This window comes from Pecten maximus, chromosome 19 (assembly GCF_902652985.1).
Source record: "Pecten maximus chromosome 19, xPecMax1.1, whole genome shotgun sequence".
Lineage (NCBI taxonomy): Eukaryota > Metazoa > Mollusca > Bivalvia > Pectinida > Pectinidae > Pecten > Pecten maximus.
The window spans coordinates 14,244,261-14,258,777 of record NC_047033.1 but is presented as its reverse complement, the minus strand read 5'-3'; positions in this window follow the sequence as shown (position 1 = coordinate 14,258,777).

Sequence of the window (14,517 nt, the reverse complement as noted above, 5' to 3'; positions counted from 1 at the left end):
TTCCGCTGTTAGAAATGACTCTTTCATTGGTCATTCTGGATTTGAGATAACTGAGCCCCAACCGCCACATCAGAAGCGTCGGTATCCAAAACAAAAGTATCGGTATGGTTTGGGTATGAAAGACACGGAGCTGTTGTCAAGGCCCGCTTCAGTTTGTCGAAAGCCTCTTGAGGTGACTCATCCCACCGGAATTTACGCTTATAACCTGTAAGTTCATACAGGCATTTTGATATATGTGCGTAACCAGGAACATGTTCTCGGTGATGGTTAGCATATCCTAGGAACTTCTCCATTTCCTTTGTTGATGTTGGTACTGGCCATGCTCGAATTTGACCCACTTTGTCCTCAGCTATGCTAATGCCTGACTGACTGATGTGCTTCCAAAGAAAGTCGCATTCTGATTGGAATAACAGACACTTTTTAGGTTTGAATTTCAAATTGTGACATCGAAAACGCTGAAATAAAGCCTGCAAATTCTGGAAATGGTCATCAAAATCCATCCCCATATCATTCATATCATCTAGATACACCAAAAGCTGTTTCCACAACAACCCTCTATGAACTAACTGAATTGCTCGCTGAAAAGTAGCCGGGGTGTTGCACAACCCAAACGCCATTTTGTTGTGCTCGAACAATCCATGTTTCGCCACAAAAGCTGTATTCCTTTTGTCTGACTCAGCAATGGGTATTTGATAGTAGCCTGAAGCCATATCTAGCGTGCTGAAATATTTTGATCCAGCCAGGGTTTCGGGACAATCAGCAATGTTGGGTAGTGGAAATGTTTCCTTGACTGCTTTCTGATTTAAGCAACGATAATCGACACACCACCGCACAGATCCATCCTTCTTTCTGACCAGAACTGGAGCAGATGCCCATTCTGAAGCTGATGGCCTGATAATCCCAGCGTCCAGGAGATTATTTAAATGTTTTTCCTCCTCCCCTTCGAAACCGAATGGAGTTCTCCGCATTTTCTGCTTAACTGGGTTCTCATTTCCTGTATGTATCCTGTGTTCTACTCCCTTCAGACATCCAATGTCAAGATCATGAGTTGAGAAAACATCACTGAACTCAATAAGCAGACTTTGAGCTTTTAAGATTCCTTGTCATTTAGTCCAATGCTAGATCGTCCGAATAATTCCTGTAGGTGGGAATGAAGGCCGGTTGAGTTGAAATTAACCTGGTTAATCCCCAACGAATCTACAGCGGTAGACCCTGCTTCTTCATTTGCACCGACATGTTCTGCTGCAGTAACTTGACCTATTCTTTGCCCGCATCTAATAATCACAGGTTCATCAGTCATAGATGTAGGTCACTGGCAAATTCTCACTATTGCCTCTTAAATATACACCTGCAGACATCAAAAATGTATTCCGCTTACTTGGCTCAGCTACAAATAATCTACCAGTCATTGGTGATTGTAAAGAAGCACTGGTTCTAGTTACAGAGTTCGCTGAGAGAACAAGCCTTTGAGTAGACAAAACACAACAAATCTCAACATCTTCATCTTTCCTGCCTCGTTTTAGTGTCCCGTAGACGACAGAATCGCCAATCATTAGAGTGTTTTCTCGCAAGTCAACAATACATTCATGTTTTGAGAGGATGTCCATTCCCAGTAAAAGTTCGTCATTAATTGGGGCTGCATATATGTCAGAAATTATACTTGTACTCCCAAGGTATATTGTTACGTCTCTAATGGTGTGTCCTATGATACGGGATTCCCTGCCTGCTCCAACAAGAACAAGTTTCTCCGATAATGAATAATTATGATCCAGCTCATTTAAAAGATTGATATTAATGACGGTCACTTGATCTGCGTTGTCAACTACAGCAGATATACCTTTTCCGCATACCTTCGCTGGAATATAGAGGCTGACCAATTTACTTTTCATTCACAAGTACCCCCTTAATGTCTGCAATCTGACCTTCATCTGTTTGGGCCACTGTTCGGTCAGTTAACATGGCCCATTCCAGTTTGCCTGTTCCCCATCACTGTGCCTTTTATCACAGTCAGCCTTGAAGTGTCCTTATTCACCGCAAGAGTAACATCTCCGGGTTGCTTTCGAGTTTGGAGATTGACTTTTAGAAGATGATGATGGACTCTTTGACCGTGGTTCTTTTCCATTTCCGGGGGCTCCCAAATTTAAGGAACTCAACTTTCCAACGAGATCTTTTAGTACCGATGTAACCTCTGACAAATTAGATGTCGACTCTCTACTTCGCACTTGTTGCACTTTAGGGGATTCATCAATATCATCTCTATCTGCACTGGCCAAGCTCACCTTTCGGGTTCCATAGGACGGACGCGATCCAAATATCAACTTCCTGTTGTTAACAGCCTCTTTTACATACTGCAGTGCCTTATATATAGACTTCGGGTTTTTCGACATAGCAGTACTTGCAGTTTCCCTATCTTTGCAGGCCCTCAGGAATGCCTCCACCGCTATTTGATCAATGGTCTTTTCATCTGCTCCCGGAAGTCCATTCATAGCAAGAAAATGTACCCTTTGGGAAAGCTCAGCAAGGGTTTCATTCTCCTTTTGCCTCAGAAGTTGTAGCTGCCTTCGAGCTGAGGCCGGAGGTTCCTTCTTGCTAAATTGCTTTGATAGCTTTCTACAAAGCTGATCGTAGCCATCATGCCTCAATTCCCTCGCGAATTCTAATGCCTTGTCCCTCAAACAGTCAATAAGCCTGTCTTTTGTTTCTTTTCTTCGCCAACCATACCTCTTTGCTTGCCGCTCATGCTTGTATAAAAAAAATGATTCCCAGTCGCCTTCACCTTTGTATGTTGGTGCCCTTGGAGGCGCCGTACTCCTCTTTCGTGATCGTCTTGATCTATGTCTCGATTGAGAGTAATCTGAACTACTGTCACTGTCGTCGGACTCTGATGCAGATGACGAGGATTCATACCCTGTCCTATAATGATGGTTGTTCCCATGTCTTCTTCCCTTACCTTCGGATATAGACCTCTTATCTCTGCTCCTTGAACTATGTCCAAAACAACTCTCCTTTTCCATCTCTGGCTCATCAAACAAAGTTATTAAAGACGGCGTTGAGGTCTCAGCTGACTTGAAGAGATCTGATGCTGGTGTGGAGGTAGACTTTGGTAAGTACACACTGTCTGCTGTTACTGTACCCGATCCAAAGCTAGGGTAGAAACTGCTTTGTGATGAAGGACGTGATGGTGTCAAGTAGGATGCAGCATTGTTATCAGATGAGCACTCCAATAGCCGTTTTAAATCATTTTAAGCCTCTCTTATTTCTTTCTTGGATTCCCTAATCTCTGTTAAGCTCTCCTCAAGAAATTCATTGAAGGATGTCATTCTGTTTGTTATTTTGTCCCTTTCACCCGAAAACCAATCACCAAATTTTGAAAGTTCTTCTGAACTGGCCATGATACACAACTTGTTGCTAAAATATTGTCTTATTTAGAGGGTATAGGCGATACTTGTCACCAACCACAACCAAAAGTCAATATCACAAATGGGAAAGTTTGACTAAGCGGGGGTTTAGGCGATAACATCACCTACCACACCCAAACGTCAGTTATCCAGCTTCCTTTTCTTTGATGATTGTGTAGATATAGAATTAAACTGTACACAGTCTAAAACTTGTCGGAACCACTGTTGTTTAGTATGCGACACAGCATGAAGACCATCATATAAAACATCAAAATGATATGATAACACGGTTTTTGGAATTCTACGTCGTCCACGTCGTTTTTTTGTTTTTGTTTTTTGTGAATCTTGACAACTGCATCCGCCCACCTTATAGTTTTACAACCAGATGATGAATTCCAACTATAAATTCCACCATTTACAAAAGAGACTGTGTTGATATGATCGACCTGAAAATTGTTCAAAACTTTATCCGAGAGGACTTTAGCCGAATTTTTGATGTCCTGAAATTTGTGAAATGATGCAGGTGCAATAGTTGAATTTGTTCGGACCGACTTGATATATTCTGCGAATTCCCTTAATTCCGATATAACTGCAGCGTGTCCTTTTTCGGACGGTTTGATTACGCTACTGGAGTGACTCCTTTCCAAAGATATTAGGTCATTAATTCCAGCACAAATCCTTACTAGCAACTTACTGTCATGTGGATTTAGGGGTAGTTTTTTAACACACAGATGTTTTAAGTCGGAAATAATTGATGAGATATATAGTTTCCAAATATTTTGGCTGATGGTAATTATCAAAGTTATAAGCTCTAGAGGCAGCAATTAAGATAACGACAGTTTTAGATTCCATAAAAATAACACAAATATGTCCAGAATAATATTTGTGCAGAAGAATTGTCAAAAATACACAAAAAGAATCGAGAAACAAAATTATCAGCAACAAATAGACGAATTCTTTCAATCAAATAAAGTCTCAAAACACGGTACACACATCCTTAATATCAGCCTGTTGTTGACAAAGTTTCGTCTGCTTTGACCTAATTAACCTGGCTAAGTACCCGGTATAAATAAACGTATATCTAGTCTACTCAGTACTTATAAACTTATACAGAAACAATGTTAATCACAGCGTCAATGAAATACAGATGATTCGAAATGATTTTTAATTTGTGTATGCACAATGATTTGTTAATCGTGGCCGTTTTCTCTCCACGCTCCAAATTATCCTCGTCGCCAATGTAAGATTTCAACAGACTTTATTTACGATAACAGGTTAACAACAACTAAACAAGTCTACATTTAACATAGAGATGGTCACACAGATCCCTGCTGTAGCCGTCCCCGCTCACAAAGACCCGGAGAGGCGACCAAACGCTCCAACCCGACTAAGTATATGACAGGGGGAATTACCACACGTCCTGCTGGTTTCATAGCTTGGGTCGAAGAGACCGAATCGCATCTCCCGCCAGAAGAATATTCACACAAGGGGAGGTAACTCTTCCGAGATTCCCAACAATACTAATAGTGACCTTGGCCTTACTTTAAACAGTATTTTATTCAAAATATGGCAGTGACAAAATTATACAAAAATCCACAAAAAGGATTCGAAAACAAGTACATAAGTACTTATATCAATTCGTCTCCTTATTAATAAATCTGGCAGTAGGACGGCACTGTTACATATATTTTGATAGTATAATAGATAAAAAAGAAGAAATCAGGGAGGAGGGCAGAAGGGGTGCATCAGGATACGAAAGAAAGTGGTTACGAAGAGAATAACAAGAAGAACTGCATTACTTGATTGAATCTGGTTTGAATGTGATTCATGAAAAGGTAACCCTAATAAGCTCTATATAAGGATGCATTAAATACATTGGAAATCTCTAAATTACCTTATGTTGATTCCAATAAAAAAGTATACTGATATCCTGTAAAATGCAAGAGTGTTGAAGTCTATATTATTTTCAGTATAAACAAAACTCATTAAGTCTAAATGTCACAAGTGTTGTTGAACAACATAGGTTTCAAAGTTAATGTACATTGTTTAAACAAACGCAATAATTACATAATAATAAAATAAAGTAAATAAATCTTGCCCTAAAATCGTTTCGACTTACAGATAAATTGTTGGACAGAGTCAAAAATATTAAAGTTATATTGATCTGGCACATCAGGATTTCCATACAGCAGCAGCAGATTTAAATTATTCCCAGGTGGAAGATTAGTAAAACATTGTAGTCTTAATTGTTCGAAGTTAGGACAAAAGAGGAGAAAGTGTTCAGTAGTTTCATCAGAACGGTTACAAGAACACATGGGACTTTCAGCTAAGTTACGTAAAAATAAGTGGCTACTAAGGGAACTACAGTTCATCCTCAGCCGAGCGTGGTGAATTTGGCCAAATCTACTTTTGCAGTAATAGTAATAGGATGGAACAAGATTACTGTGATTATAGTTGACATACACAGACTTCTTAAGGTTAGTAAGTGATGGGTTATGCTTAACGTCGTCCGGAAGAGCGTTCCATAAGTCAACAGAGGAAGGTAGAAAAGAGTCTTTATAGAGTTTAGTACGACATCTTATTTGACAGAATTTATTTGCGTTTCTAGTATCGTGAGAGTGAATGTCAGAATGACGAGCGGGGAGTATGTTAGTTAAATAGGAGGGACACTGACCATGAACAATCTTATGAAGTTGTGTTATTTTATGTTTTCGTCTCCTTTCAATAAGAGGGTTCCAACCAGTTTCTAAATACAATCTCTCATGACTAGTTAATTTAGTAGCCCCAGTTACAATCCTGGCTGCTTCGAGTTGAATATTTTCTAACAGATGGCTTTGGCCTGTCGTTATATTGTCCCATACCACGTCCCCATATTCTAACAAAGGTCGAATAAAAGTAAAGTAAATAGTTTGAAGCGTTTTTCTGTCAATGAAAATTTTCAGTTTCCTTAAAATGCCTAATTTTTTTTAAGCTTTGTTTATTATATATTGAACATGATCAGTCCACCTTCCATTAGACGAGATAAAGACACCTAGGTGTTTGTGGCATGTTACCTCTGTTAGTGGGTTGTTGTTCATAGACAAAGGGGGATGAAGTGGTTTGTCATTTTTTCTACTTACTGTCATTGACACTGTCTTACTAGGATTGAAATCGACAAGCCATGTTTTTGACCATTCATGAATTTTGTTTAGATTATCGTTCAAGAGATTAGCGCTCAAATCCGGCAAATCCACTATAACGTACAGAGACGTATCGTCAGCAAACAACTTTATGATACAATTAATATCTTGGACGATGTCATTTATAAACATTAGATATAATAATGGACCTAGAATTGACCCCTGAGGCACTCCAGCAGAAATGTAAGTTAAGTTTGATTGTTTACCATTGATAACAACATGTTGGCAGCGATTACGTAAATAGCTCGAGAACCAATCAAATAATTTACCTGTGATGCCAAAGTTTTGGAGTTTAGAAAGAAGGCCACGATGCCATACTCGGTCGAAAGCCTTACTAATATCGCAGAAGACCATTCTAATTTCTTTACCATTATCTAAAGCGGAAAATATATCATTAGAAATAGATACAAGTTGATTTATAGTGGAATCACCGGATCTGAAACCCGACTGACAAGATGAGAGTAAGGACTTGTCAGTTAAATAGTTATAAACATATTTATATATAAACCTTTCCATCATTTTACCTATTATAGACAAAAGAGAGATGGGACGGTAATTTCCGAGAACAGAAGGATCATCTTTTTTGTGCACGGGAGTAACATTCGCCCTCTTCCATTGCGACGGGAACTTATAAGTAGTAAGAGAGTGATTGAATAATGTTTGAAGTGGATAGCTAAGAACTTCGGCTGCTTCTTTGATTAGGCGTGGGTAAATGAGATCAGGGCCAACAGCTTTTTTGCAGTCAAGAGAATATATTACGTCAAGAACATCTTGTCGTGATATGACAATGTCAGAAAGAGTATGATTATGATAACGCTCCAATCCGACTAAGGATATGACAGGGGGAATTACCACACGTCCTGCTGGTTTCATAGCTTGGGTCGAAGAGACCGAATCGCATCTCCCGCCACAAGAAAGTCCACACAAGGGGAGGTAACTCTTCCGAGATTCCCAACAATACTAATAGTGACCTTGGCCTTGACCCAGAAATCCTGAAACTCGAACTTGTCCGAGATGTTATGGTCCTTTATCACTGTGTGAAGTTTGATCAAAATCACTCAAAGAATGAAACCGATAGATTGCTGACAAACTTTGGCGCTATTACGTACGTACATGCGTAAAAGACAGACGGACAGAAAACCTATGATCTGTCCGGTTTCACCGGTAGGGGACTAATAACATGCGGTCACTCACATGACGGGCCAAAGGGAAACAAAACAAACGAAAGAGACGGGAAAACAAGAAAGCGAAAACCAAAATATACCGATACAGGACATCAAAAGAGGTGAACTGTACACTATGTTGACGGAACATCTAGACGAATCAATGTTAATTAAAACAACAATTGCTTATCAATGAGGTGTGACGTCAAAAGAGTAAAAGGACGCTAAATCACTGTTAGACAACGTCAAAATGGTGCTGCTTTTGTTTTGGTGACAACTTCAGACACATCAAAACAAGGACAAGGTCAAAACTACAGTCATGCGAGAACAAATCAGCTCTGTATTACATTTGTATTATAAAACAAGTACAGCTTCGCCCTTCACTTTACCTACAATATATTTATAATATCATATGGGGTAGGGGGCTGTTGTGTGTATCCATGTTTATATTTTAGACAGTTTTACATCGTTAGCTAAACAATTAAAAGTCTGACTTATCATTATTTAGTAGAAATGTCTTCTAGAGTTCGGCTTGTCAGGAAAGTCAACTTCTATTCCATCCAGGCCAAGAATCGATTAACCCAAGATCATGTAACGCTTGAAGGGAGCTAACTCCTGGTATTTCTGAGTATTAGAGACTGAATGGGCTGTTCTGTCCACGATGGGCTGGCGTCAAGTGTCGCTGACAGTGTTAACGCTCGCGCCAGAACTATCCTGTTAAAATAAGATTTTAGTCATTGTAAGAACGTATAACAAATTTAGAAAGATAGTTAAATGTTTAAGCATTTATCGAGGGAAAACTTATATTCTGAATATTAGAAACCTATACATCACATATATGATTTTCTGGAAACGAAACCGAAACAGGATGCATAGATTCCAAAAGGGAGTGGACGCCAACAGCCGAATCATACAGATATAGACAGTCGTCATGACGACGGACCAATGAAACACCAGCCAAACAATAGAGACATTGATCAAGGCAAGTGGAAAACAAAATCAATTTACAGTGACGTCAAAACAAACAAACAAACAAACAAGACACAAGACACATTATTTAACGTCACAAACATATAAACAAAGAGCATTAGCTCATGCGAGCTGTTATTGCGACAAACATAAGTATGATAAAAACATTACACTAAAACACATTAACGTCAAACAATGGGGAGCCAAACAAAGAAAAATAATGTTAATCACTCGGACATCTCTAGATCTTACTGACTAATCCCTTTGTCAATAAGATGTGTTTAAACTAAAAACAAAGCTAAAAAAAAGGACAAATAATGTAACAAACAAATAAAGTAATACAACAATTGCGAAACAAGTTATACCAACTCTTGGTTGGCACGGAATGGAACCACGCGAGGGGTCATGTTTGTACGTATATTACTGTTTGAGAAAACCGGAGTACTACAGAAACCCACGTGGTCGGACAGGTGACCCGCTCAAACCTTTCCAAGTCCAATCGGGGAATCGAACAACAGCCGTCGAGGTGAAAGGCCGCAGTGTGTTACCTGTGTGTCACCAGTTTGTCACCCGACTGCCCCAAATATACCGATATCACCTTTGACATAACAATGATATGTTATAGTCGTGTGATTACCACTGTTTACCTGTAGTGTTTTATAATGACGCCCGGAACCCTCAGCTGCCCTGATATCTTACATATCACTCATACGACAATTGCCGAACCATTTCATCGGGAATACTCGTTAATTTCCGCCATTTGGTGCTGTTTCTAGCACATAAAACCAGGGGATAGAGTGTTCTGGTATGAGTAGATAAGGTTTTCATTTTATGTGAATTTTAAAGCTATACCTTGTATTAGATCTGCCCCACACTGGTCATTAAACCTAGTCGGAAGGGTATCATTTCCCTCGGATGTAAATAACATTGCCGGTTGTGTTCGATCGATGACACACCAATGGGTAGACGATGTACCTGAAGAGACTTAACTGACCGACTCACCTGGACGTCACGTGCAGGTATCTTCTACACCTGCAAATACAATATGGAGTCATTTGACCATGCAGTACGGTTTTAAGTCTGAGCTTGGGTTTGGAAATTTCTTAAAAAACAAAAATTCAATATATATCCCTAGTAGGTATAAAAGCTTACATCGACCACTTTTGGTCCATTTTCTCATCTTTAAATCCGTTTTTAAAGCCACAAAAGGATAGTATGCGTTGATATTTAAGGATTCTGAACCAAGGTATATTGCTGAAGTAAGTGTACATTGATATTTAAGTCGGATTTAACTGAAATTCAAAGTGAATCGAAGCTCACGAAAAAGTCCAGATATCAAGAAAATTAGCATAGAAAGGCATAGTCATGTTTGGCAACAAAACAAATAGCGGCACAAAGATCACTCATGTCAATTTTCATGACAAGCGATTCAATACATCCTGTCGTATCCCCTTAGATAATATTTCTGACGTTTATTGAACGCTCTAGCAATGTTCTCGAAAACGGAATTATATACAGTGTTGACTTAGTATTTATTATCAACTTCAGTGTTTTATAAGGGGACGTTAAAATGAAGAAAAATTCTTGCCCGATTTATCCTCTTTTTAAAGGAACTATATGGTGACGTATAAGCTTCATATGGTGACGTATAAACTTTATATGGTGACGTATAAACTTTATATGGTGACGTATAAACTTTATATGGTGACGTATAAACTTTATATGGTGACGTATAAACTTCATATGGTGACGTATAAACTTATATGGTGACGTATAAACTTCATATGGTGACTTAGTATTTATTATCAACTTCAGTGTTTTATAAGGGGACGTTAAAATGAAGAAAAATTCTTGCCCGATTTATCCTCTTTTTAAAGGAACTATATGGTGACGTATAAGCTTCATATGGTGACGTATAAACTTTATATGGTGACGTATAAACTTTATATGGTGACGTATAAACTTCATATGGTGACGTATAAACTTTATATGGTGACGTATAAACTTCATATGGTGACGTATAAACTTTATATGGTGACGTATAAACTTCATATGGTGACGTATAAACTTTATATGGTGACATATACGCTTCATTTGGTGACGTATACGCTTCATATGGTGACGTATAAACTTTATATGGTGACGTATTAACTTTATATGGTGAGGTATAAACTTCATATGGTGACGTATAAACTTTATATGGTGACGTATAAACTTTATATGGTGACGTATAGACTTTATATGGTGACATATAAACTTTATAGGGTGACGTATTAACTTTATATGGTGACGTATACACTTTATATGGTGACGTATAAACTTTATATGGTGACGTATTAACTTTATATGGTGACGTATTAACTTCACATGGTGACGTATAAACTTTATATGTTGACGTATTAACTTTATATGGTGACGTATTAACTTTATATGGTGACGTATAAACTTCATATGGTGACGTATAAACTTTATATGGTGACGTATAAACTTCATATGGTGACGTATAGACTTTATATGGTGACGTATAAACTTTATATGTTGACGTATTAACTTTATATGGTGACGTATAAACTTTATATGGTGACGTATACACTTTATATGGTGACGTATAAACTTTATATGTTGACGTATTAACTTCATATGGTGACGTATAAACTTTATATGTTGACGTATTAACTTTATATGGTGACGTATAAACTTTATATAGTGACGTATACACTTTATATAGTGATGTATAAGCTTCAGAACGCAGTCAACTGAACGAAGGGGGTAACTCACATGAAAGCTATTTTACAATCCCAACAGAATTGCCGGAAAATTCCCCGAGATCTTGTAATTTAACAGGTATCGCTGTGTATTAGATACAAATCAAGCCACGCTGTGTTTGAACATTGGACAGAACATCGTTTATGATGTTTAAACATTTAATTAATTTAACCAGAAATGCCGTGCTTCACTTTCTTATTTCCAATGATGAAATCGAAACAACGGTTAATTGACCCACATTAAGTACTTGTCGTAGAAAATAATAAACAGACTCGATAAACGCAATAATTATTTAGCGGGAGGGTTTCAACACGAAAAACACCGAAATAGGATCACCGCCTAAATTTGTACATTTACAGTATTCGATAATTTGTTGTTTTTTTCGGATTCGATCTCAAAAAATATAAAATTAGGTCTCAACGATCAGTATCATCTTTCTTATTTTTTATCATTCGACCAAAACTGCTACCAGGCTAGGCTACACGATAGGTAATGAAGAAGAAAATATATAACGTACTTTTTGGTAAAATAAAGAAAGCCAAATGGTACCATTTTACCGAATTTTAACGTCTGAAATTGTGCTATACACACTAGGTAAAGTCCGAATACAGATAGACTGTTAGACATTCTCAGGTCCCTGTGCTCACAATAATAGTGTCAAATGAGGAACTCCTCTCCCTAAAAAAGTTGATACCACCGGAAAAAACATCTCGACTCCTGCATGAGGTGGGACACACAATTAAACATGTTGTACGACATGGGGTGAGACACAGCGGAATTAGTTCCCCGACTCTGGCAAGGGTTATCGAACTTAGCTGACGTAAATGTAAAGTAAATATACAAAAAATATCATGAAAGAAATTCGATTAAGTCTGTATAATATCTACGGGATATATTTACACATGTTGAGGCCAAGACCTGTCTGTAATTCGGTTACGGACTAAAAATCGTTATGTTTCAAGGAATCAGCTTTGTTAAATGTGAAAGGGCGGAGCCTCCTTAAGTTTGAAAAGTTTTATGTTTGCCTGTTATGTTATTCCACAAGAGATTAGGCTTAAACTTGCGAAAGAAAGAAGCAAGCAAAAAACAAACAAAAAGAAACAAAGACATATGAAACACAACCCTTAGTATATTTATCAATTATGGACCTTTGATTTCGGTTAATATAGTGTAATATCAACCTGGTAGAAAAAAAACCTACCGGGTCAAAAATGAATCTACCATGTTGATATGTTTTTATATTTCAATTTTAGATATTCAGCAGTAATTTTACAATTACCTCATATGAATAGATATGCTTTTACTTACCTTATAATCAACAATTGTTTAAAAAATAAATAAATAAAATAAAATGTCCAGTTGTTTTAAATGAAGAAACATGGGGTTCATATGTTCTAGTTCTTCTAAATTTAGAAACATTGTGTTCATATGCTATATGTGTTCTAAATTTAGAAAGCTGCTGTAGTTGTTCTAAAGTTTGAAAACGTTGGTATGGGTCTATATTGTCAATATAGACCTACATGTTATTTTGTTAAGAGATACCATATCTATTCCCAACTGTCTTAGAACCCGAAAGTCTAAGGAAACAAATCTACTAAATTACATCGGTTGTTCTACTCGACCCGCTCAGGGAAATGACGCTCATGTAGATAATATGTGTTAACATCATTCTTTAATCTTATATGCCAAACACGTACATTATCAATGATTTTGGAAAATGTCAAAAAGTGACAAGAGGATTTGGACAAGCTATCACAACATTACCATTTCCTCCAATATATACATCAAATTTAGAAAGAATGGTATAGCTGTTGGCAGTAACATTATTATTATATAACTATATAACATTACAACAACAGGGAAACGAAAAGAAGGGGAAAACAAAAACAAACAAAAACAATCTGATCAATCTCACAAAGGTATACATTACTTGTTAAACCTACCGCTCCTCTTTATAAATGTTTGCATATTTTGAAAAATAGCATTGCTAACTTGAATAGACAGACATGGAGTACCAGGTAATACTATGTCAAGAGGAAATTCATTTACGATTTCATTTTAAGATTTTGAAATAGTTTAAATCTGTGTTGCACATACATAAGACATTCAATACTTAAATAAATTTCCACAAGGAGGCCCAAAGATACAGGCGGGACTACTAAAGATACTTACTCTAAATAAATGTTAATTTAGGAAATTGAAGTTATACCTGAATTTTCTATGAATGTTATTCAGATCACCATACTTGGAGTTCGATCCATGAGAGATTGGTTTTTTTTTTTTTTTTTCCATGAGAGATTGTTTTTTTTTTTTTTTTTTTTAATCTTCAGAAAGTCACAGATCTTTTATCTAACTCTAGATTATTCTAAAAATCAAAAATAGAAGGCACTAAAGACGGATATCTGACATTTTGATTAAGTGTATAAGGTAAAATTTCATATAGGAAATCTGGAGTGAAACCATTTTCAATTTGTACATTAACTGCAGTTTACGAAATAACGTCGTCTAACGGGAAGCAATTTATCAAATAACAAAATATAACGTTATCAACTTCAATACACGAAAAACACGGGTAATTGTTAAAACTTGTTCACAACCCCTCTTTTGACATAATCCTAACTCAGTATCGATGTTATAAACTTCGTGACTTTCCGTCATTCCCGAATACTACGGAAATACCCGAATGGTTTTCCCCATAGTACCGTCCCATGCTCGTGGGCCGATCCTGTAGTAATGACGCTCCCATCTCGTGGTTAGTGGGCTCGCATCATGAGCTGCCAATGGGTATTGTTTACGCGTCGCTATGACTACATCCTCTGCAACGCTGGGCACAAGGGTGGATCGATGGCACAGCGTATCAAAGAGAAAACAATCCAACAAATATTTCTTCTGTACATCAGATAGTTCACCTACGCCTCTAACAGATAATGTGGTCTCGGTGATAACTATATAGTTTATATATTGTCGTAAAATCTAACAAAATCCGTATAGCGATGTGGTAATATATAACGATATAAAGTTGACAATATCTACCTGGCCTCT